Raw genomic sequence first — 25,480 nt, 5'->3', positions numbered from 1 at the left:
GTTTAATTGATATCTGTATATCTTCTTTGCTGAATTGTCTGTTCACATCATTTGCCCATATTTTAATTGTATTGTTTACTTACTGTTAAGTTTCGATAGTTCCTTGTATATTTTGGATACCAATCCTTTATCAGATATGTTTTACAAATATTTTCTCCCAGTCTGTGACTCATCTTTTCATTCTCTAAACTATGTCTTTAGCAGAGCATTAGTTTTAAGTTTTAATGAAGTCCAGGTTACCTTTTTTTTCTTTCATGGATCATATTTTCAGTGTTGTATCTAAAGTCATAGCCAAACCCAAGGCTACCTAGATTTTCTTTTATGTTATCTTCTAAAAGTTTTCTGGCTTTGCACTTTATATTTAAGTCTATGATCCTTTCTGAATTAATTTTTGTGGAAGGCATAAAGTCTGTGTCTAGATTCATTTTGTTGCATATTGATCCAGTACCATTTGTTGAAAAGACTATTCTTTCTACATTGAAGTGCCTTTGCTCCTTTGTCAAATATCATTTGACTATATTTGTGTGAGCTATTTATGGGCTCTCTGTTCAATTGATCTATTTGTCTATTCTTTCACCAATACCACGCTCTCTTGATTTCTATAAGAACTAGTTTTAGCACTTTAAACTATCATATTTTAATATTGTTTGTGCATATTTATGTACTATTTATTATTCTTAAATGGAAAATCTATGAAAGCAGAGAACTTCTCAATTTTGTCCACTTCTGTGGTCCTAACACCTAAAGCAATATAGTAATACCTTGTCAGTGTAGAAATTCTCTTATCTTCTCTATGTTTTGTTTTTTTTTTTGAGGCAGTATCTCACTGTCACCCAGGCCAGAGTACAATGGCATTGATAAGAGCTCACTGTAACCTTGAATTACTACACATTGTGTACTGCTAAAATGAGCTAATTAAAATGTGCATTACTTCACATAGTTATCATTTTTGTGGTGAGGACACTTAAAATCTTAGCATTTTCAAGAGGTGAGAGTTAAACACTGGCCCCTATCTGCAGGGCCCCTGGAACCAGTCCCCCAGATACCAAGGACAGCTATGTATCTAAGGTCACAGAGCCAAGTGGTAGAGCTAGGGTTTATGCATATGTCGCTCAAGCCTGGACTCTATACCACATTGCCTTTTACCCTGTACCATTCAGGCTCCTCAAATGATCAAAAAAGTATAAGCCACAGAGGTTCCTACTTTCATCAAGCTTAAATCCTTTTGAGAAAAAATGGCAAATACGGATATTTTTATTACATTAGAGACATGCAAACCAAATGTAATACATGGTTCTGGATTAGATGCTAGGTTTTTAAAAATCTATAAAGGATATTTAGGGATAATTAGAGAAATTTGAACTGAAATAATATCAGATTTTTTTTTCAAGTTTAAATATCTTGGGTGGTACTGAGGTCTTGCAGGAGAATGTTCTTAGGAGATGCAAACTGAAGTCTTTAGGGATGAAATGTCAAAATACCTGTTATTTATTTTCAAATGATTCAAAAGAAAAATGTGTGTGTAGATACACACACACACACACACACACACATATACACACATATACATATATATATAGAGAGAAAGCAAGTGGCATAAAATGTTAATAATCACCAAATCTAAGTTAAGGGTATAGGGGTACTTATTGTGTTATTATTTTTTCTGTTGGTAGGGTGAAATATGAGGCCACATAAGGTAGCTTGCAATTGCATTAGCATTCATAGCATTATCATATTATCAATACATTTTTTAAAAGGAAGAAAACTACAAGAGGTGTAGTCTAAAACCAAAACACATGTGAGCAGTAGAAAAGCTAATTATATACTTGCCAGTCTCATATTTGATAATTTCTCTTTTTGATCTTTCAGGGTAAGAAGGTATATGAGGAAAAAGAATAATTCCAAATGTATTTTCACAGAGGACTGTAGTATATTGTGTTAAAGAGAACTTATAATCTTTTTTTTTTTTTTTTTGGTACAGTGGGGAGTCCTTCCAGTGAAGACCAGAAAACCTGCTAGACAAATTATAAAGAGCTGTAACACTAGGGAACTGATAATCTTAACATGAGAGTCTTGGATAATGTATTTGGTTACAGAAAGAAGAAGCAACATAATTTGCAGGGCTTAGTGTAAAACGAAAAGGAGGGGTCCTTTGTTCAAATATTATCAAGAATTTCAAAAAAGCAATAGCAGAACATTAAACCAAGAGTGAGTCCCTTCACATTGCAGATCCCTGTGCAACCATGTTGGCTACATGCACGTGAGGCCTGCCCTTATTACAAGTAAAAATGCTAAATGTATCATGCTCTCGTCCCATAATTATAAACAATCCATAGTCACTCACCCAAAGTAAAGATTGCATTGAGCCACTGTACCTGTCTGAAGAACCGTAGTTGAAACAAATGAGCTCTACAACTCATTCATTCCATATAGAAGTTCCATAATTTTAGTAATATTATTTTGAGTTAATACTATTTATGATACTACTTTTATATCCTAAATACAAACTCACATATCAATTATTCATATAACACAAGCCTCTCATATTTTATGTTATATGGAAGACACATAAAAACATGTGTTCACCCTTTCAAAGTAAACAGAATGTATTCTTGAAATTTCATAACAATATGAGTTTTTACTATCTTTATTTATACATTTTCAATTACTTAAAGATGAACTGGTTTGTAATGTTTGTATTTGTCTTATCAAATTGTGCCAAACTGGTTATTTGCTTCATGACCTTGTGCAGTTTCTAGAAAGAAACAGAAGTTCAAGACTTTTTCCTAGAAAACTCACACCCAGGGTAAACAAATCAAACTAATAAACACTGGCTAGTAAGTTTACCTTATTACCATTTCACATAGTTGTTTTATGTCACAAAATTTCAATGAATCATTTTTTTAATGTTGAAATGCTTATCCTATGAAGTGTTCTTTTATGGGGATAATTTTCATTTCCTTCTACCTGGGAAGACTATTTTCTCGCTTATCATTAATCATGCTTCATGCAAATCAACTGTACCGGCAAATCGCCAACACAAAAAGGTCCTAATGAAAATTTAAATCTTTATTTTTTCATAAAATACTTTCATTATGAATTAGACCATACTGGTTATAATGCATAATACCTAATTAACTTTCAGATATAAATATAGTTCCATTCCTCTACACAAAGCTTCATTTCCTGACTTCTTGCAATTTAGAACATTTCCTTTTAACCCTTGAGCTTTGTAAAATATTGCATCTAGTCTTCTAGGTTTTATTCTTTTTTGTTAGAGGGAAGGCAGAATATAAAACCAATGCAATGATCAGGGATGATGGGCTCACATCTGATATACTTCAAGTAAGGCAAAATTCCTACAAAATATTTGTATATTTTACTTTAAAAACAAGGATAGCACCTCATATAGTACAGTACTATTTATTATAATTTTATTTCAAGCAATAAACACATATTTCTGAGTTCTCATTTTTAAATAGCTGTTTTAGTAAGCAAAATACTCCTTGAATATTTTATTATTTTTTGTAATGGAAATATTGACATTGACTAATATTTTTTAAAAGGTACATTTTTACATAAGTTGCTCTGTAGGGTTGGCACAATGCCCATTAAAATAGTCCTTAACTGTTTTCTTGCATTAAACAAAATTTTGTATACTACAAAAAATTATAGAAGAAATTATTTAAAAATTTAATAGACTATCAGCAAGGCAGAGCTGCCAACTCTGCTAGATATGAAGTCACATTTTAAAACAGCGATAATTAAAACAGTATGTTACTAGAACAAAAATAAATGCGAAGGTGAATAGAACATAGTGAAAATTCCTGAACAAAACTTTATAAAAAATTTTTTTATTGATGTAGGCAACATCAGAATGTAATGGAGAAGGAACATTGATGATGATAATTAATTAGCAATTTGTGGAAAAATTTAGACACATAGCTCACACACCTTATATCAACCTAAATTCCCTAAACTGCTGAATCAAGTGAAAACAAGTCACAGAAAATTTAAATAAATGTAAATCACTAAAAAGATGATCTATTTCCAATAAATACAGTTTATTTAAACTAAGTTCTCCCAAAATAAAGGGACACAGTAAATAATTTACATTAAAGGAATTTAAACACATTTAGAAACTCATATAAACTTCAATTTTGATGCAGAAAAATGCAATTAATTTTAATGTAGAATTTTATTCCCTTCATATTGAAAAAAATTAATGTTAATATAGAAACAATGATAAGAATTTGTGGTCAAACTGGTTTACTCTTCTACTCTGATGAAACTGTCTTTGCATAACCTTTATAAAAGGCAAACTGCAGTCTATATGAAAAATTGTAGATTTATTCCTACCATTTCTCTGAATACCCGTATTTCTGGGAAATTCATGTAAGACAATAAATTTAGCATCACAGAAATCTAGATGTATAAAATTTTATCACAGTAACATAATAAATAATGAGAAGTATATATAAGGTTTAATAAAGGAAGAATGATTAAATTAATAATTTTGCATTTATTGCAGCCATAACAATTTTCCTTATGACTCTTTAGGAAAACTGGAGGATACTGGATCAAGATGGCTGACTAGACACAGGTAGTACGTGCCTCCTTCATGGAGAAGAATCAGAATAGTAAGCAGATTCTCACATCTCAAACAGATTATCCAGGACAAAATGCTAGGATTCACAAAGGAAACTACTAGAAGTATCAAAAGTGGGTAAAGAGAAGATTCAGGGCAACTTGCCTGGCCAGGGAGCTGGCTAACAGCTGGGAGAAGCTCCTGGACATGGTGAAAGAGTAAGACAGAAGCCCTGAAGGCTCCCCTCTCTGAGATGAGCTTTTATGATCTTGGCTACAAGAGAACTTCCCAACCCATGCAGGGCTTGGGCCTAACATAGATTGCTACTTGGAGATTGAACTGAGACCCTGTTCCAGGAAAGGAACTCACATGAAATCCCACAGGCATCTGAGCCTAGAGCAGCTCAAGCCAGGTACCATTCTGAGAGCATAGATACCAGATATCTGTGGGTGCACCTGCAGCCACTGTGCAATTCTGAGGAGAGACAGAGGAGCCTAGGCACTCCTGTGCACCCCTGGGAAGGTCTCTATAACCCTGATGTGGGCTGTGTTTGAGAATGAGATGGAAGCAGAGTAGACAGCATTTTCCTGTTTCTCGCCCATGCTGCCTGCCCGGGTGTGGCCCCAGCCTTTCTAGTCCCAGGGTCCAGAGTGCCATTTTGTGAGTTAGACACTGGGAAGAGCCCCATCCTTGGGCTGAGTTTGGGCTGACACAGCCCTGCCCAGCTGAGGAGGGACAAAGGAGTCCAAGTTCTCCTACACACACCAAGGACAATTCCCACTGTCCTGTTACAGGCTGCTATGAGACCAATATGCAAGCAAATGGCACTCCCCCAGTGTCATGCCCACACTGTTTGCCTGGAGGAAGATCCACCCTTTCTGGCCACAGGCCCAAGGTGCCATTTTGATAGTTTGAAGCTAGGAATCACTTCATCCTTGGGCTAGGTTTGGGCTGACACAGCTGCAATGTCATCCAGCAGAAGAGGGAGAGAAGAGCCCAAGCTCTTCTACCTACTCCTAGGACAATTCCCTTCTATATGCTGCAGTGTGACTGAGATGCTAGAAGACCCCACTCCACCCAGAATCTTGTCCACACTGTTTGCCTGGAAGAGGCTCCAGTCTCTCCAGTCACAGCCCCAGAGTGCCATTTTGGGAGTTTAATGCTAGGCATCCAGAGAAGGGATGTGGAGAGAGGGACCTCCCCCTTCCTCCGACAACCCAGCGCTGAGGACATAGCCACCTCTGCTCCCGAGCACAAGCTTTTGCTGTGGGTAACAGAGAAGATGGCCTGAAACGGGGTAAAAATGTTTTCTGTCTCTTCCAAACTCTCCCACCCATTTTGAGAACTAAAACCTACGTCCCTGCCTCAGGCCAGTGGTTGGGAGGGGTAGGAAAGTGTCCTTTGTTCTTTGTACCACAGGAGAAGGCTCAGGTGAATTGCCCTGGCAGAGGTCATGAGACTGTCTTAGCTGAAGATGGGGTGAGTCCAGGTGGAAGTCATGAGATTGTCAAAGATGGGATTATGGGATTAATCAGAAGCTTTAAAAGCTCTGTACTGCTGCTGCTCAGTGGCAGGACATTGGTACTTTGACACAGAAGTCTGCAAACCTCCTCATTTGATTTCAAATTAATAAACTCCTCTTTCCCCCTTCTCAAACCACTTGTCCTCATTCTTCCAATGCAGCCTGGGGGACAAGTGCCAAATTTTCAGTAAAGGTGACCTTCGGGACAACCAGTTCTAGGCTAGTAGGGGTGTATACCCCCAGTAGTACTCTGCTCACCACACCCAGATACTGCAAGGAAGGTACAGCTCATTTCCCTCCCTTCATGGACAGGCAGTGTTTCTGTAGCTGTCCCAACCTGGAAATCTCAGATCCTGGGTCTCTGCATCACTGGATCCACAGCCAACACTCCCTAGTACCCACTCAGACCACAGAAGCCTTAGGGGACTGGTGGGTTCCAGGGGAACTGTAGGTCTCCCAGAACTTGGGGACTCAGTGCAGGCTGCTTCATAGCAAAAGGAGAGTACAGCACATAAGATGGCCCCATAGGACAAAGGGGTCCAGGGAAGCTCCCCACCATTCAGGGCCCTCTCTTTCTCCTCCCCTCCCCCACCTGTTGCTGCTGAGGCAGCTGTGGCTGTTTCCACTCACGACCGGTGAGGGTTCCACAGGGGAAGATTAAGCCAGAGTGCTTGGGTGGGGTTGCACTGCCTCTAAGAGAACACCCATCACAACCCAGAAATCCACAGAGCTTTGGGTACACTCCCTTTTCTCTAAAAAGCCACAGCAACTGCTTTCATGTTTCCCAAGGACTAAAGCTGTTGCATCCCCTGAGGGAGGATGCTGCTAGCAATCTTCCACCCAAACTGCCTACCTATTTTGGGAGGAGCCCACAAGTCCCTGTCACAACCCACCTTCTCTGCCGGAGCACTTCAGCCACAGCTCATAGTCAATCTGGAAATCCTGCACGTAGTATGTTTTGCTGGCCCCACCACATTTGCTGCAGCTATGTCAGGGTAGAAGCTGGGAATTTGGGTTCTATTGTGTGTTAGAACAGAGACCACTGTCTCTACCAAGACAGGGAAGTGTGAGCAGTATGTGTGCCCAACAGCTGCCATCTAGTGCTAATCTTGCCAAGAGGGACTCACTGTCTTGTCACAGCCTCACAGCGCATCTGCCTTTATCTTGCCTGATCATTCTTCCAAAGCAGGAGATCACCCGACCCCTCACTATCACAGCCAGTGCCTGAACTCAGGGTGGTTTAAGGACAATTTTGCCAGCTGGTCTCAGTCTAGTCCCCCCAGGACTCAAGCAAAGCAACCAGGGGTCTGGGGATAACCTAACACAGTCCACCAGTGCTGGGGCTTGAGTACTCTCCCAGGGTTCTGAGGTCCAACTGACCCCAATTGCCAGCTACACCACAGTGGGTAGCTACCTGCAGGAGCAAAAAGCAGTGTACTTCTCCCTCTCTACACAAGCAGCAGAGTTCCCAGAAGAGGAGATCAGATGAAGCATAAAATTATCTGTTTTAGCTGAGGGAAGAGGTGCCAGATGAGAAGGAATAAGCATAAGATCTCTCTCAATATGAAAAAACATTCTCACTGAAAACCACTAAAGGATCACAATAACTCTCCAGCAAAGGACTTCAACCAAAAAGAAATTTTTAAAATGTAAGATATGGAACTGAAAATATGGATCATAAGTAAGCTCAATGGGATCAATGAGAAAGTTAGAAACCAACACAAAGGGACCAAAAAATACTTTGGGAAATGAATGAAAAACTCACTGAAGAGATAGATAGTTTAAAAAGATAACAGAATTTTGGGAAACAAAAGAGTCATCTAAAGACTTTCAAAATATAGTACAAAGTGTTAACAATAGAATAAACCAAGTAGAAGAAACAAATTCAGATGTTGAAGATAAAGTTTTTGAATTAAATCAGTCAAAAATAAAGAACAAAGAATAAATGGAAATGAACAAAATCTCTGAGAAAAATGGTATTATGTAAAAGGCCCAAACATAAGAAGCATAGGTATTGCTGAGCGAGAAGAAAAAGCAAAACACGTGGAAAACTTATTTGAGGAAATAATGGAGGAAAATTTCCCTGCTCTTGATAGAGATATACACATCCAGATACAAGACAGTCAACAAACTCCTGGAAAATTCAATACAAATAGGATATCATCAAGGCACAAAGTCATCAGTCTGGCCAAAGTAAAAGTGAAGGAGAAAATCCTACAAGTTGTAAGATAAAAGCATCAAGTATCACAACTTAGAAAGGAAAACGCATTATACTAACAGCAGACTTCTCAACAGACACCTTAGAAATCAAGAGGGAATGGGGTCCCATCTTTAATCTACTTAAACAGAATAACTATCAGCCAAGAATTTTGTATCCTGTAAAATTAAGTTTCGCAAATGAAGGAGAAATATGATCTTTCCCACACAATCAAACACTAAAGGAAATTTTCACCACTAGACCTGCCCTACAAGAAATGCTCAACAGTGCTCTAAACACTGAAAAGAACAGTCAATACCAGCCAGTATAAAATCATTTGATAGTAAAAATGCACAGCTTTTACACAATAATAACACAAGGAAGAATACAAAGCAATTATGTAATAACCAATATGATGACTGAAACAGTATCTCACTTATCAATATTAATATTGGGTAAAATGGACTAAATGCCCCACTTAAAAGTTAAAGATTGACAGAATTAACTAAAAAACACAACCCAAATATATATGTCTCCACAAACCCATTGAACTCATAAAGAGTCTCATAGACTCCATGAAAAGAAGTAGAAAAGAAATATTTCACATAAATGGAAACCAAAAATGAGCAGGGGTAGCTATTCTCCTACCAGATTAAACAGACTTTAAATCAACATCAATAAGAAAAGACAAAGATGGTTCATTATTTTATGATAAGAGAGTCACTTTAATAAGAAGATATAGCAAACCTAAGTGTGTGTGTGTGTGTGTGTGTGTATATATATATACATATATATGAGGCTCACGATAGGATTAAGGGTGGGGTAACACCAAAATGGAGTGTCTGCCCTCATCCTTCTTTGCAGGTAAGACAATTGCTGCAGGCAGCCCCAAAGCAGGGCACCCTTGTCCCTAGAAGAACCAGAGATTCTAGCTATCTACCTAAAAAACTGTCAAAACAGAGATCATGGGGACTCAGAGTGAGGAAAAATTATCAGTTAAGGCAATAGTCTTTAAAACACCAAAGAGGTGGGGGAAAAAGGAGAGAAATGCAAATAGGAAGGTAAGATAAGCTTATGAAAAATGGGCAGAGGCATGAAAAGAAAGGAAGATAAAGAACTAAAATAATGATTAGTGTGATAAAAGCAAATAAATAATTAGGTAAGAAAAAGCTGGAAGAAATGGGGAAAGAGTTTAGCAGAAAAAAGGAGTAGAAGTAGAGAAGGAAAAAGGAAACCTTTGAATGCAGAACACTGTATCACCATAATAAGGCAGTTTCTGTTAAACATGAATATTTTTAGAGCACATATAAACTCATTTCACGTTTCTGGCTTTTAATGAGAGGTATAGTCAATTTAAGTTTTAGTTTAAATAACACTTTCCAAAGACCATAAAATTCTGGAGTCAATCGGGATTTATTGTAACTTCTAGGAGAAGTTAGAAATTCAGAAATGCATTAATTCTCTTATGATATTTGGCTTTTGTTACTAAACAAGTTGTTTACTAAATAACTCCATGACCTAAAAGAGCTCATTTATTTCCCAAAGGTAGTATTCACTCTAAGGGAGCAGCCTTCATATTAGGAGCCTCCAGCTCAGGTTTATATAGAGAAAGTTCAATGATAAAACAGCACTTATAGTGCTTCTGTTTTGGATAAATTATAAGCCTCTTTCAGTTTCAATATTAATTTTGTTATTTATGTGAATTAATATAAACTCTGAAGAAAAACTAACATGAAATTTGAAAAATGTGGCTTTCGAAAACTTATAGTCATCCATTTTAGTTTCATAGGAAAGAAATTCTTTTCAAAAAGATGAAATGTGAAGGTGATGAATATGTAATAATGTTTTTATACACTTGCCAATTTAATGTGTTTGCATAAATATTTAATACATCAATCTTTTCAAGAAGAACATGTTCTGCATTTCAATGTGTCTTTTCTTTTTCATTAGATTGGCCTATTCCTAAAGTCTCCAGAGAAAATTTTATTATTTGGTGGACATTTCCAAGACAGTGATCAAACCTCCTTTTTTTGTGAGTGCATAAGAAAGTGTAATTTTTATTTACTCTCATGAAATATCATCATTATACATATGTGCACGTGATTTATAAAAGTAACATCTGTTTTAGTTGATTTAGTATTATAAAAAATATGAAAAGCACAATTTGAATAACATATTAAGAATGAAGCAAATGTGTTGAAATTTTTTATAATTTCAGTCAAAGTAGGAATATTTTTGGTTAATTTTGATACTACAACTTTTTCTAAGTTTGAGGTATTTGCATAAAACGTGAACTTTTATCATGAAACTTAGTTTGCCTCTAATTCAAATTATTGTCATTTTAGGGTTCTCTCCAGCTAAACACAATTCCTCATTAAACTGCTCTCCTCAAATCTCATTCAAAATCAATTACTTTTCCAATATGCCTCCTCAAGTCATATATATGCCTGATTACTCCATACCCAGTTCCTTCCAATGACACCTGGAATCTGTGGTTTATTTCTTTACATGTGCTCTTTGAGGGTTATAAGACCACCTAACTTACTTCCAATGATGCTATTCTTGCTTTATTTTTCTCCAGAAGTCTTCTACTGGGGCATGTTATTTTGAAACAATGTTCAAAATGTTTATAAAATAAAACTACAGATCAGGTATTAACTACTGAGGACCTGTCCAGGCTATACGCTCTCAGGTTTCAGCTTTCCTGCCAGTCCTCAAGATCTAACAAAACATAGTCAACACTCCCAGGACTCTGTACGGCAAGTGAACATGACTTTACTTTCCCCCAGGGAAATCACAGGTGTGTGAGGGCTAAGCTTCTCTGAGAGTGGTGGAATATACTTGCTGTCTCCTTCAACAGAGAAATGATTGGGAGTTGGAGAACTGATAAATATTCAGGCTGTCATTTTCTTCAAAATCTACTAGCAAAAGTTTTAATTTAGTAGTTATAAAATTTGAAGACATGAGCAGCTCAAATGTAGAACATAAACTCTTCTGTGGTTAGAAAAAGGGCTTCTTTGCATGCTGAATGTTCAATAGTTCATTGTATTAATATAATAAATGAAACAGAGGGAGACAATAATTTTAAAGGGAAAAAAGTGACCAGTTTTTTTAATGTGCCATTTACAAGATTGAGTAAAGAAATGAATCTGTTAATGGGAGAAGGTGATCGGGACTGGACAGGTTTAAATCCGGAGCACATTTGGCAAAACTCTGGGGATTTGATCTTCTCTTAGAAGCGGCTACCAAACAACAATCTCCTATTCCGTTACAGTCTGTCAGTTTTGGTTTCTTATCATTGTAGTCAACAAACATTCCAATGTGAAATCAGAAGAAAGCATAAAATATGAAGTTTCCTCAAAATATTAGAAATAGGACAATATAATCCAGCAATCCCACTTCTGAGTATACATCCAAAAGAACTGAAATCAGAATCTTGAAGAGACATCTACCCCCCCATGTTTATTGCAGCATTATTCACAATAGCGAAGATACAGAACAACCCAAATGTCCATTGACAAATTAATGGATAAAGAAAATATGGTGTATGCATACAATGAGATTATTATTCAGCCTTAAAAAAGAAGGAAATCCTGCATAATATCATATTAACTATATGCACTATGCTGCATAGCAGATTTCTAGAAGTTACTCATTTTGCATTAACAAAAACTTTTTACTCATTAGAAATAATTCCCCATTTCTTTATCATTTGTCTGGGCAACAACATGGATGAACTATAAGACATTATGCTAAGGGAAATAAGCCAGTCACAGGAGGATAAATACTACATGAGCTCATTTATATAAGGTATCTAAAATATTCAAACTCACAGAAGCAGAAAATAGAATGGTGGTTGCCAAAGAGTCGGGGGAGGAAGAAATGGGGAATCATTTCTCATGAATATAAAGTTTCCATTATTGCAAGATGAATAAGTTCTAGAGATCTGTTGTGCAATATAGTGCCTGTAGTTAATATGGTATCATGCTCTTTGAAATATGTTAAGAGGATGGATCTCATGTTAAGTGTTCTTACAAAAAAAAAAAAAGAAAGAAAGAAAGAAACAACACAAAAAACATAAGGAAATCTTTGGAGGTGATAGATATGTTTAGTACCTCGGTTGTGGCGATGGTATCATGAGTATATGTATACATCCAAACTCATCAAGATGTATACATTAAATGTGTACAATTTTTTCTACATCAATCTTACCTCAATAAAGCTAAAAAGTAAAAGTTTATATAACACCTATTACTAGCAAAATTTTATTACGAAATGTACATAAGACACCTTCAAACCAGCCAAGGAGGTTCATAAAAATGATGGAACCAAGTTCACTCCTATAGTACCAGTGACCTAGGAGGCTGAGGTGGGAAGATCACTTGAGGACAGGAGTTCTAGACCAGCCTTGGAAACACAGTGAGACTCTGTCTCTAGAATTTTTTTCTTTTTTAATTAACCAGGCCTGATGGTGTGTGCCTGTAGTCCTAGCTACTCAGGAGGCTGAGGCAGGAGGATCACTTGAGCTCAAGCATTCAAGGCTGCAGAGAGTTATTATTGTGTCACTGTACTTAAGCCTGGATGACAGAATGAGACCCCACAGCCCCCCAAAAAAGGTGGACTTAAGAGGACAACCTAAACCATGTGTTATAAATGTGGCCTTATGCAAGTCATTTGGGCCTCTTTCACAAGACTATTCTAAAATCTAAGTTGCATTATATAGTTTTGAATAAACATAGTCATTCTGCTTCTGGACCTTAATAACACAATATTGTAGGAATAGGTAAGACATATTCACCAAAACTAAGACAATATTTTATACTAGAAAAAAATGCAACATGGTCAGCATTTTTTCTTCATATAATTATGAAAAAGGGTCAGAAATAAAGGGTTTTAATGTACTTTTATATTTTATTTTACTTGTACAGAGGAGACATGGAAACCCCAAGAATTCAAATGTATCTCTATAAATAGGATAACTTGTTCAATAGAAAAGTCTCAATTATCTGGTTGAAAGGATGAGAGTTTTCCCATAGACTGCTGATAAACCACACAAAAATACTAAAATATATGAACTAGAAACTAATACCAACATTTATTAAATATAAATAAATATTTAGTTTATTTAATACCAACATTTATTAAATATTAATATTTAACACCAACATTTATTAAATAAATATGTGTCCATTAATATATAATTCAATACTTAAGTAGAATAATCCAAACACAACAGGAGACCATTGTTCTTGAATATAATTAAAGCTTTCCATTACTTATAGCAAGGGTCCATGTTGTCTATATTTTAGGTTTTGCAGATCTTAATGGTCTCTGTTGCAACTATTCAATTCTGTTTTCAGGTGAAAGCAGCCATAGACAATGAATACAAGAATGAGTGTAGCTGTGTTCCAATAAAACTATTTACAAAAACAGGCAGCTGTCAGGGCCATAGGGTATTTTTTGCCAAATTCCATATCATGGCAAATAAGACTTCAAAATATAACAAAATTTTATATTAATATTCCACATTTGAAACACATGGCCCCCTAATTTACTACATGTTCATATTATCTCTTCCTGCTCTTCTTCCTCCCTCTCCCCTTTCTCCCTCCTTCCTCTCCCAATCTCTCCCTCCCTCCCTCTGTTCCAATCTGACTCTCTCTTCCCTTCCATATTCTCAACAAAGAATATGATGGTATTCTTAATTTTTGCCAAACTCTTAACCCAAAAATGATATCTCATTTTTATTGCAAATTACATTTCTTCTCATAAATTATCAACCATTTATATTTTTTCCTCTGAAAATTTTCTTCACCATATAATGGCATGTAATTTGGGTTCAGGTGGAGGGAATATCCACAAAGGCAGACTTACAAACACACAAAATTTACTACATTCAGGGAAAGTCTGTTAAAATTGCATAGCTGGTTAAGTTAGATGAATCTTGTTAAGATTAATTATTTAGCCTCTTTAGTTGAATGTGTTTAGATATTTCAGCCCTGTTACACTGAAATCTCTCACAGACTCATCTGTAAATTGTTTGTATTTTTGTCAATAAGAAATAGTGATAAATATTTCTGTTTGATGTATAGTGTCAATCATTTCACTCTAATTTGAATGTTATTTTCCAAAGATATAACTCTTATCCAGGAAACCATATTTATCTTCCTTTACTTGGGACTGAGGGTGAGGTGAATTTAGCCACAATCACCCACAGTATTTAATAATACAATTAATAATTTCTAATCTAACTTCATATGGTGCATCATTTACTCATGTATTTTATTCCTCTATTTCCCTCATATACCTTCATCCAATCCGTCAAAGTAGATTTTGAACTTATCATAGAACCTGACATAATATAACTGATTTCTATACAAAATTCTTGAAATACATGCAAGTATTTTCCATGAGAAGAATGTGTTTGGTATGAGGTAACAGACAGCTGAGCATGTGAACAGAGAATCCAGTTACTCTATGTCTGGACTTCTGACCTACATAATAGTGAGATGATAAATTAGTATTGTTTTAAGCTATTATGTGTATAGTAATTTGTTACTTAGTTATAGAAAAAATACAACAGACATCTCAGTTATACCAGTGAATATAGGTCATTTAAATTCATTCAGAAAAAATTGATTTGTCTGATTTGGTTTAAAGATTAAAGAGCCTGGGAAAGGTGGCCCACACATATAATCCTAGCACTTTGGAAGACAAAGGCAGGAAGATTGCTTCAGGCCAGGAGTTCGAGACCAGCCTGACCAATATAGCAAGGTCCTATCTGTACACAAAATAAAAACTAACTGGGCATGGTGGTGTGCTCCTGTAGTCCCAGCTACTCAGGAGGCTGAGACAGGAGGATCTCTTGAGCCCAGGAGTTTGAGGTTGCAGTGAGCTATAATGGTGTCACTGTACTCTATCCTGGGGGACAGAGTAAGACCCTATTTAAAAAAAAAAAAAATTAAAGAAATATATTCTGCCTGGAATAAATATATCTAAAATAAAATGCCCCATAAATGTTAAAACTATAAGAATAAATCAAAGTTTGCCAAATAAAGACAAACATAAAAAGTAGATATATTACTATTAACAAGTAGATTGAGGAAAATAAAATCGCAGAGGCAACAAAGATTGTTTCTATTGACCAAAGGGTTATAATCTGCCATATAACTATGTGATGGTTAATTTTTATGTATCACCTTGACTGACCTAACGAATGCCAATACAGCTCTGGTAAAACATTATTCTGAGTGTGTCCGTGAGGGTTTGCCAGAAGAGACTAGCATGTGAATTGGTAAACCGAGTAAAGATTACCCTCACCAATGTAGGCAGGTATCATCCAATTTGTTGAGGGCCTGAACAGAACAAAAAAGCTGAGGGTGGGAAAATTTGACCTCTCTGCTTGATCTGAGACATCTATTTTATCCTGCTCTCAGATATCAGTGCTCTTGGTTCTCAGGCTTTTGTTTTGGTCTCAGACCTGGACTAACAACATCACCACCCTCCACCCCATTCTCCTCAGACTAAATTATACAACTGGCTCTTTTCTTGCAAGAAGGCAGATTATGGGACTTTTATAATCATGTGAGCCAATGTCTACAATAAATCTCCTCTAATATATCTATTTATCTATATCCTGTTGGTTCTCTTTCTCTGAAGAACCATGACTAACACAAACTAACAGCCATTCACTTCTATGATATAAATGTCTATGTACTTTCTAAAAAGTCTAAGAAGTATTTTTATCAAAAAGACACCTGCACTCAAATGTTTATTGTAGCACAATTCACAATTGCAAAAATGTGGAATCAACCCAAGTGCCCATCAATTCATGAGCAAATTAACAAAATGTGGTATATGTATACCATGGAGTACCACTCAGCCCTAAAAAATGAATTAATGCCTTTTGCAATAATTTGGGTGGAACTGGAGAACATTCTCCTAAGTGAAGTATCTCAAGAATAGAAAAACAGACACCACGTGTACTCTCTATTAAATTGGAACTAACTGATGAGCACACATGTGCACAGAGGGATGTAAAACTCAGTGGAAATCAAGCAGGAGGGAGGGGGATAAGAGGAAGGGCAAAAACCTACCTAATGGGTACAATGAACACCATTTGGTTGATGGGCACTTCTTCAGGCATGGCTCAAGCATTACAAAAGTGATCCATGTAACCAAAAATATTTTTGCCCCCTTAATATTTTGAATCAAAAAACGGAAATAATGGTGAGCATCAAATCATTGGGATTCAATTGGGCACTTTTATAAGAATGATCTGGAGATGAATTTTTAAATGCTAATATTTGCAATATGTCAAAATTCCATTATTTACGACTATTTAAAGTTTTAACAAAAAATTTTTGGCTATCAACTTAAACATACATGAGAGGCAGCATAGTTTTCGCAATTTGTTCAAAGAGTATATGTATGATCAAAGAAATCTGAAGACATTACTATAAAGTGAGGGACTTTGGATTTTGGCTTTCCCAGGATCTAATAATTTCTTCACTTCTTAACTAAGAGCCTAAATCATCAGCTATAAAATGGAACTAATGCTATCACTGGCTATAAAATGGAACCAATCCTCCTTTCAACATTGTTGGGAATGAACAAAGACTATAAGTGACTAGTCCAGTACATGGTACCAGCATCTTCTTCATATCTTCTAGCTAGCATGGTGCTTAACCTATGGTACTACTCAGTAAACTTGTTGATTTGATTTCAAAAAATCAGCTTTAGCCATAATAACATCCATAGAAAAATCTTATGATGACAAAGAGAGCTCTGGTTTCTGATCAACATCTAAAGACATACATGTCATTAAAATACAGTTTGTCTTTCTAACTATTAATAGTTTTTTCCTACCTAGATGAATTCAATTATCATGCTTGTCATTAAAAATAATAAAAAGTCATATGTTACAAAAAAGGACATGGGGATGTTTTCTTCAGGAAGTACCAGGCTAATCCAATAAAATGGTACATAAATACACTTATTTCCTGAAATTAGCATATTCTATTATGGTTAGTGAATATTTCAATCCAGAATATTTTCTTTAAGCCTAATAGAGAAGTCAAAATGATCAACATATCTTTGTGTTTGGCAGTGAGGTTAGAGTTTGCCTGAGACTGATGTATGTCATATGTCAGTAATCTTTGAATGAACATGAATAAACCAAGAGATTGAAAATTTATTAGATGTATGAACAAATTTTAGGTTAGGGGTTTCAGTAAGTCCTTAAAATTCATAAACTGCCAGTAAGAGGCAGACCGTGCTTCTCTGGATTTTATCCCTCAAATTATAAGTGAGAATAAAGGAATTAATAAACCTCAGGACTGGATTAATAGGGGTCAAAACTGTGCCCAAAGGACAAACATTATACACATAAACAATAGAAGACCTATTCAATCATGGTTTGGGTCATAACTATCAACTACAATTTATTAATCTCTGTAAATTAATTCATCTAAATTATAACCTCTAGGAAATGGTTCATAGATTAGTTTTCTGACTCGTCATAAGAGCTGAATGTCCTGTGTCTATCCCTGACTCTCATAGAAAGAATGCTTTAAATCTTTCTTGTTGGATGGTTTCCTGGCAAATAGGAAAAATGGATTCACTATGTACAATTGTGACATAAACAGACAAAAGGCAAGACTTCTATGACTACCCTCATACAAATATACCTTTAAAAATTTTCTTTCATTATCCTTGTAAAGTTTTTCTTTTAAATGTAGACAAGTGAAATTGGGCTAGAACTGTGAGGTTAAATATTTGAAACTGGACATATATATATATATATATATATACATATCTCCTTTAAATATATATATTTAACCAAATATAGCTTTAACATTTGAAAGTAGCTATACATATATCTACTTTACATATATATTTAACCAATTATATATATATCATCTTTCAAATATTTAATCTATTTATTTTTCAAATATTTAACCTATAAACACTTTGATATATATCAAATATATATCTATAGTTGATCAACCTGTCTGATATTGATTCAGTCTTACTAGGAGATTTAACAGATAATCATGTATAATTTTATTTAAGCCTTTTTATTCACATTTTTATAATATTATCCCTTCTCTTTAGACTTCTAACAAGAAGTAATTGATTTTGCAAAACTGAAAACTTTTCAAAAGCAGTCATTTAAAACTAAGCACTGCCAACGGTGAGAATCAAGTGAGCCATTCAATATTAGCAAAATGTTTTATGCCCAAAGATTCTACAACATTCATTTTTATGAATAGATATAAACTATATCCTGCAATATAAATTCAGCTTGGATTTTATGAACATTGTGTGTTCTAATTATAACAGGCTAATTTATAAACAATACATGCTGTGGTTCTGACAGTGAAATTGTGATGAAACACAGAGTACACATTTTAATTACATACAGTTCTAATACAGTGAGCACTGCAGCATTTCTGTCATCTTTGAAATGGTAAGAGAATGGAAAAAAGTTTTTGAAATATGAGCATGAAGGTAATGAGATCAATAAATGTCAGCTAGAAAAAGTAATCACAACTCCTGAGACTCACTGACCTTTCTACAAATTCCAGAAATAATAGAGTAGCTCAGGATGAAGAATTCTTTAACAATAAGAAACTGATACAATTATAAGAAGAAAGGGAAGCAGAGATTGCCCTATGACATCAAAAACATTGCCTATAAAGGTAATTTTGACACAGTAATTTATTCTCTTGATTTTTCTTCTATGGTCACCACCAACATAGATCACAAATCTTTGTTTTTTACAGACAAAAATTCCCACTGAATCCTTCTGAATACTGAAAAAGCTGCTTCATAAACTCTCAGTTTGCTTCATAATGTCTAGCATCCTAACAGAGTTTAATAATATAGTTAATTTAAATGCTCAAATTGAAAAATATTCTATTTTGGTATTTGTAAAATCACTCTATCAGTGTTTGAGTATAATTTAGAAAAATTAAATTTTGAAAAGTGAGAGAGTCTTTGGAAAGATTTAATCATCATGAAATATTCAGCATTTGAATATAAAATGAAATTATGATATTGTAAAACTCTAAGTTATGATATTAAAATATTTTTATTTTTTTTTTATTTTTTTTATTTTTTTTTTTGAGACAGAGTGTCACTTTGTTGCCCGGGCTAGAGTGAGTGCCGTGGCATCAGCCTAGCTCACAGCAACCTCAAACTCCTGGGCTTAAGCGATCCTACTGCCTCAGCCTCCCTAGTAGCTGGGACTACAGGCATGAGCCACCATGCCCGGCTAATTTTTTTGTATATATATTTTTTAGTTGGCCAGATAATTTCTTTCTATTTTTAGTAGAGACGGGGTCTCACTCTTGCTCAGGCTGGTCTCAAACTCCTGACCTCGAGCGATCCACCCGCCTCGGCCTCCCAGAGCTAGGATTACAGGCGTGAGCCACCGCGCCCGGCCTGATATTAAAATATTTTTAAAGCCCACAAAATCTTAAGCAATACTGCAAAATAAAGTTTCCAGTATAGCTAATTTTCTACAGGTCCAGACGGGACTAGAATGAAGTATATTTTCAGTTTTTATGTCTTTTACCTTAAGGGCAGACTGAAGTTGACACCATAAAAGTTGCTAAAATTTCAATAGAAAACCGACAGTCTTTCTAGCCTAGAAAATCAGAGAGAAGTTCAGGCAAATCAGATATTCATAAGTGAAGGGGTTATCAGGAAAATAAAAAATCCAGAGATGTGAGCCCCAAATTCTCCTTAGAAACCCTGTCCATATATTTAGTTGACCACTGAAACTACATACATACTAGGCAAACTCAAAGCAGTACAACCGAAGATGAAAAAACTGAACTGAGATTTGAGCTGCCAATCAAGAGGCAAAGTTTGCAATTTTACTCCAACTAAATGAATTACCTAGCAAAACAAATCATCAGTACACCTCAGAGAAATATAACCAAATCCAGTCTCAGTGCCCTGACCCAATTCAAAATTACTTGACAAATAAAGAATCAGGAATGTTTAACCAAATCAAAAGAAAAGACATTCAACTGACACCCATCTCAAGAAAAACCAAGTATTGAAATTATTAGGAAACAATTGTAACTGTGTTCAATGAAAATAGGATCACAGTGAGAAAAGAAATAAAATCTTGGAAAAGAAATAAAAAGTTATAAATAAAACCAAATGCAAATTATAGAACTGAAAAGGGTAATATCTGAGATTTCTTAAATTGAATTTATTTAAAAACAGTATGGAGTTGGCAGAGAAGTCAATGAACTTAAAGATAATAAACATAAAAGTTGTCTAATGTAAAGAACAAATAGAAAAAAGATAGGAAAAAGGTGAACAGCCACGTAGGGAAATTTTAAACAAAAGCAAAAGGCCTAATATACATGTAATTGCAGACTCAGATGAGGAAATAATAAAAAATGAAACAGAAAAACATTTGAAGAAATAATGACTAAAACTTTCCCAAATTTGGCAAAAGATAAATTTATATATTCAAGAAGCTCAGTGAATCCCAAGCAAAATAAATATGAAGACAACAAATAATGACATGTGGGCAACTAGTAATACAAATAATGACTATCACAGTATCAAAATATAGTACAAAAATGACATGGATTCATATAAGTGGGATGAGGAAAAAATAACACAAGAAGTTCCATCTAAGAAAAATTGAGTTTACTGCCCTGAAAGTATCATATCTGAAAGTTAAAAGAATAACTGGGTATTGGTATAAGAAAGCACTCTAAATGCACATCGGGGAAGGATACCAATTGGATATCAGACTGAGATGGGGGGGTGGGGGGAGGGGATGGGTGTATGCCTACATGATGAGTGCGTTGCGCACCCTCTGGGGAATGGTCATGCTTGAAGGTGCTGACCCGGGGAGGGGAGGTGGGGGGGTGGGGGGAGGGGATGGAGGTATGACTACATGGTGAGTGCCAGGCGCACTGTCTGGAGAATGGACACGCTTGAGGCTCTGACTCAGGGGGATGGGCAGGACATGGACAATGTATATAACCTGAGCTTTTGTACCCCCATGATGAGCTGGGAAAAAAAAAAAAAGCACTCTATAATATTCATAGCTTATTGCATAATGTCTACATGAGTATCAATCAACATTAAAGAATACACAGTTTTATTTTTAAATACATTCATTCTTGATCACTATTTTTGTTCTGCTAATAAATTCCCAAGATAGAAAATCAAGCCTACTATAGATATATTTGTATATCTGGCTTAGGTGAAAACCTAAATCTGAAAACAATAGATAGAAGTCTCTTGATCAGAGTGATCAGGAACAGAATAGAGCATCTCCATGTTTTAATGTTTTTTGGCAACATGGCAACTGCATTTCTCAAAAAGTATTTTGCTAACACAAGGTAATATATTCCTGGTCCAGTCATATCAGAGTCATGTCCGATATTTCCTACTTGAGTAAAATTATGACAATTTAGCATTAATGACAAGACATTAAGGCTTATATATGGACCAAATTTTCCTAATGTTTCTAAAAACTTAAAAGTTTTTATAAGGTAATCTCTACTTTGTTATGTAAAAGATAATTACCTGACATACATGCAAGCTCTAAATGACCTCAAGAAAGAAATACAAACATCAGCCTGTCATACTTTGATCTTTTGATAGGTCAAACTTCATTCCCAATGGTTTGCAAAGTGCTGAGCGTACTACTACCTGCTATGTAAGTGTAAAATAATATTAGCTTCAGTAATAACTCAGGCTCTACCTATGACTTTGCAGGAAATCAAGCCCATGACAACTTTTTCATGAATCTGAGTTACTTATTCAGTGGGAAAATTACAATTCTACCATATATAATTTGACTACACATGCACACATTATTATTGATTTAATTTTTGGTAGCTAAAAATTCATGTTTAAATAGTCATAAGCAAAAGAGAATTCATTTTTGTCATTCATGCCTGTGTTGCTTATCTCCCACATATTAGCAACTTGAAACTGTCATTGAAAATAGTGGATTTCCATGTAATATACATATAGGCCATCATGATTTTCTCCATCAGATATAGATCCAAAGCTACAAAATTTCCTTAAAAATACTAATGGAAGGCAAAAGGACTATAATGTGATGCCACTCACCTGCTAACTGGTGAATTGAAGAGAATTGTCCTAAATGTGATCAAAGTGAGAGAATTTATATTTCTGCTTAGGCTTAAAAGCCCACAAAATAATCACTTGATCTGATTAACAGGCTGTTACAAGTTTCATATTTGTGGCACCCACTAACCACACTGGCAAGAGGCAAGCACAGATTGGGTAGCTCTGTTTGAGTGTAAATATCAGGCTACCCCAGGGGTAGAGTCGGTACCATGTTAATAAATGACTCCACAGCCACGAGTAACATTCACTAAGCAAAGGTCTAGATTATAGGTCACTCAGTAAGCACTTTAGGTGGACCTGTAGGAAATACCATTAATAGGGGCATTTCTGTGTGGAATAGCATGGTATCTGCAGAGATAAAATGCTACAGAGTTTTGTAATTGCCATTTACAATTTGGTGGAAGGATGTGAAGAAGGGTTAAATAACGTGCCCAATTACACAGTTAGGCAGTTACAAAGCTGAAACTGTAACCAATGGAAGGGAAAATTTACCACTTTCAAATACCTGAAATGTATCTGATGTGGTATATAATAGTTGCTTCATGCCGAGCTGCCATTTTATTCTTACTGTGGGACAGGAAAAAATAAACCCCAACACCAAATGTGTTACAGCCTTTGAATTTTCTTAAGAGCTAGAAATATGTATTCCAGCAATAAACGTGACATTTTTCTAGCATGTTCCCACTGCTTTTTTTTTGAAAAAGTCATACATTTTTACCACAGATGAGCCCTTAAATGAAGAAAAATAAACACATTTCACATCTTAGTTCAAGTGGTCTTTGGTATATAATTACTCAAAAATACACTGTTTTGCACATTCTCCAGTAAATGCTCTCTTAATAGTTGCCTGAAAAAAACTTTATATAACATTTTATATTTCAAAAATAAAAGTTCTTTTTTTTTTTTTCAGAAAGTCAACTAATACAGTCTTTTGCCTATAATGAAAATAGTCAAACCACTTAGATTTAGAAATAAATTGTGGTACTCTGACACTCTTAAGTTCACATTTCTAAATTGCTTTAATTCACTACATTTTAAAAAGAGGTAGAGTAATCAAAAGAAATGTGGTTTGAAAACAGAAGGAAAATAATTTTCTTTATTAAAGCAGAAGCATTGTGTTTAATGATTAAATTACTTTAGGCATAAAATCAAGACGATATCCCTTTTACCATTCATCCACCAACAACAAATATTTATAGTCACTATTCTTAAATGCATTATTCTGTACAGCATCCTATTACAGCATTTCTTTCTTAAATTATTATCTTGATGAAAATTATTTGCAATTTTTTATCATACCTGATTATAACAAATGGCAATATCTTATCTATAGGCAAAAGGGAAGTTCATTGGCTCTTTTCAAAGAAAAAACATTTTGATAAGGGTACATAATAAATGTATACATTATTTTTGCATTTATGAGTATTTACTTAAAATATATATTTCAATTACTAGCAATTATTATATATAGATATTTATAATTTCTAGGTGATACATAACCTAGATTCTTTAAAAAAATGTCATTAACTTGATATCTCTAAAATTATGTTTAGGCCTTAAGAAATAATTGTTGAGTAATTACTGATGCAAATATTGTATTTTAATTATATACACACACATAGCTGATAGAAACATGCTCCACATTTTACAAACCATTAGTGGTAAAGTTTGACCTACTAAGAAATCAAAATAGGACAGGTGATGCAAGTTGCTGTTGCTTAGGCCTTTAGCCAGGTATTTATTTTATGATGATTAAGTAAATGCTACTTATGTCTGACCGATTTAGTATATTATATCAACTACATCAATACAAAATATTATTTTTATTGGCTTCATTTTCTATGTATTTATTATTCTTTATCCCTAAACAGTACACGAGTTATGTAAATCTTCACTCAATATATCCAAACACATCAGGAATCTTAACAATTCCATCTTCACAGAGACATTTCTCCCAGATACCTCTGCCTTTCTCAGTCTGGTCAAATTGCTCTCTAGTTATCCTCCTCATATACTCCTTCACCCTCACCCTGAGGATTCCCTCTCACCTCTCCCTTGGACTACATCTTCCATTTCTGGATCCCATAGATTCACTTTTTCTTGGTTTACTCCTGGCTTTGGGAGGAGAATATGTTTCAATAGTTTCCTAGAAAAGGATGCATGTGAGATTTTTTTTTTCCTACATCTTGTATGTCTGAAAATCTCTTATGTTTACCCTTACACTTAAGTGATAGTATAGAATTCTAGATTGGAAATCATTTTCACTGGAAATTTTCAGGACAGCCTTCTACCTTTCAGTACTGCTGAGAAGTTCAATATCTTGATCTTTTGAAGAAAACATATTTTCTCTCTCTCTGGAAACTTGTATGATCCCCTTATGGCTCAGATGTTCTCATGTGGGCAAATGAAACTAGCTAGCATCATATGTGTTATCAATGGTCTCTGGCCCATGATTTACCTGTTTTGGCCCTTCCAAATTGCTTGCATTTGTACAAGAAGTCAAAGGAGTTCATTCATATCTTAAATATCACATTAGAAAAAAAAAAAAAAGCAGTGATCTCAGAAGCAATATTCCTGGTTAAAGCTCTAATAGTATTTGTATCAATTCTCCAAACCACCTTAATCCACCTCAGTAGTTTGCTACCTTGGGAGTAAGGACTTCATTTTTATCGGCTCATTTAATTCTAAAATCCAATCAGAGGGTAAAGGTCTATTTATTTTGGACTGAACATTTCATTGTGCTCAAAGAAATTAAGCTTAATAATAATGGAAACTAACATTTTATTTAGATGACCAGGTCATGGTGACAAATAAAAAATTATTTCTAAGTCGTTGTAACCACCATATGATCATAACTTTCAGTACCACTTTTTCCAAAGAGAAATAGTCAAAAAGACTTATTAAAAAAAAAAGAGTAAAATTATAAAGAAGATCACATAGATCTTTATCGAAAATATTTGTTTATATCTTTCTTTTCTCAATTAATCTAGAAAATTATGCATTTTATACATGGTTTTAGAAGCCACAAGGA

The 25,480-nt window shown here is 35.0% G+C and overlaps 1 non-coding gene across 1 annotated transcript; it reads right to left on the bottom strand.

Annotated features, from left to right (window-relative positions):
* Window positions 1-1,983: 1,983 nt before the first annotated feature.
* LOC123647862 lies at window positions 1,984-2,045 on the bottom strand. The gene has a single exon (XR_006738393.1). It is a non-coding gene; the product is annotated as a U7 small nuclear RNA (small nuclear RNA).
* Window positions 2,046-25,480: the final 23,435 nt, after the last annotated feature.

Source organism: Lemur catta, chromosome 11 (assembly GCF_020740605.2).
Source record: "Lemur catta isolate mLemCat1 chromosome 11, mLemCat1.pri, whole genome shotgun sequence".
Classification (NCBI taxonomy): domain Eukaryota; kingdom Metazoa; phylum Chordata; class Mammalia; order Primates; family Lemuridae; genus Lemur; species Lemur catta.
This window is presented reverse-complemented; position numbering and strand designations above follow the sequence as displayed.